The sequence below is a fragment of the Pteropus alecto genome, unplaced genomic scaffold (genome assembly GCF_000325575.1).
Source record: "Pteropus alecto unplaced genomic scaffold, ASM32557v1 scaffold87, whole genome shotgun sequence".
Classification (NCBI taxonomy): Eukaryota; Metazoa; Chordata; class Mammalia; order Chiroptera; family Pteropodidae; genus Pteropus; species Pteropus alecto.
In genome coordinates, this window is record NW_006443225.1 from 13,739,757 (window position 1) to 13,741,414 (window position 1,658).

Below are 1,658 nucleotides of genomic sequence, written 5' to 3' on the forward strand. Positions count from 1 at the left end.
AAGCTGTAACAGAACTTTTCATAGTTATCTGTTCATTGACACACGGAGACGTTAACAAGAAAAGTAGAATTATCATTTACATGCGAAGCATCCTCAACTTGACCAAGGACGGGAACTACGAGTGGATGACAGGATAGTAAACGTACAAGATGTATTTGATGTACAGGAACTACTCTTTGACAAAGCATCTTGTCAAGGAAGTGCCTCCAGAGTTCCGATGAGAGGAAGAGCTGGGGTTGGGGGAGATGCGGTGTGCAGGAAACCACCAGTGCAGGACGACAGAGCGATGCTCCGTCCTGCCTCCTGGCTTCTCTGACCTGGTCTAGGAGGAGGGCCGTGCCCAGGGAGCACGGGTCCTTTGCCTCGCTCTGGAGAGGGTCCAGCTGACGTTCTGATTGGGTTCCCTGTCTTTTCTAGACACTCCTCCCAAAATTTAAACAACCAGGTCTGCAAAATAGAGATCTTGTTTACTCAAAAACAAAAACTTTCAAAATGTAAAAAATCAATCATTTATCAATTTGCTTTATAAATTAAAAACATTGATTCCTGTCTATGGCCATGCCACCCTGAACGTGCCCGATCTCATCTGATCTTGGAAGCTAAGCAGGGTCGGGCCTGGTTAGTACTTGGATGGGAAACCACCTAGGAAGACCAGGTGCTATAGGCTAAAAAAAAAAAAAAAAAATTATATATATATTCCTAAATCTAACCTGCTTTAATATTGCAGTGGTTGAACTCTTAATTATTAGTTGTTGGGTTTTATCCCCCCTAAAAGAAAGAGTTGTTTTGAGAAAATGACATTTTGAGTCCCACTGAAAAATCTATCCTACTTAAAACACAGCATTTATAAAGTAATCCTGAAGATTCCAAAATGAGAAAAGAACAAAACAAAACAGAAAGAAGACTCAGAATGAGAAACTTGAAGCCATGACCTAAAATTTACGTGTGACGGGATGTAGCATAACAGGATAAATCGTGAGCACGACCTGTGAGATACACGCGGCTTCTGACAGAGTCTCAGCTGGTCTGCTGTGTCCCTTCCCGTCCTTCCTCCCGTGTGTCTGGTACAAACTCAGAAGTGGCTTTGGACCTGTGATTTTGTCCTTGGGAAATGCTGCAGTTTTTTGTTTTTTTTTCACCCACCTCCCGTCGGACACTGAAGCTGGCCGTGGTGTAAGTTTCCACAGGCCGGGCCTGCCGAACGCTCAGCTCTGCGTCCTACAGCGTTTGCTAAGCTTATCCTATGGCCTGGTTGTAGTTTTGTTTTATGGATTTCCTTTTTAAATGATAAAGATTAAAAAAAAGAGAGAATAAATTTGTCAGGCATTGAAATATACACAGACATAGAGACACGGAACTGAAAAAGATTCGTCCATTTAGAGCAGCGGAATACCTACCGAGCTGTCTGTATTTCTCTCATTGTCTCATTGAAGGGTTCTGAATAAATCACATATTTTTCTCACCTTGTTGTGGGCCGAGATTGTGTCTCTTTTTACACCTTATACAATGCCTAGGGAAGCCATTAACTTAAAAATTAATGATATGTTAATATACTGTTTTATCCACACCTCTATTCCCCCAATTATTTTTTTCCCGTCTTCATTTTTTCTTGCTTTCTGACCTTGTAGTTTCTGACACAGATATGACCAAACAGAATG

General features: G+C 41.7%; 1 non-coding gene across 1 annotated transcript; it reads left to right on the plus strand.

The window, feature by feature from the left end:
• The first annotated feature begins 548 nt into the window (after positions 1-548).
• LOC112472713 lies at positions 549-667 on the plus strand. The gene has a single exon (XR_003043743.1). It is a non-coding gene; the product is annotated as a 5S ribosomal RNA (ribosomal RNA).
• The last annotated feature ends 991 nt before the right edge of the window (positions 668-1,658 follow it).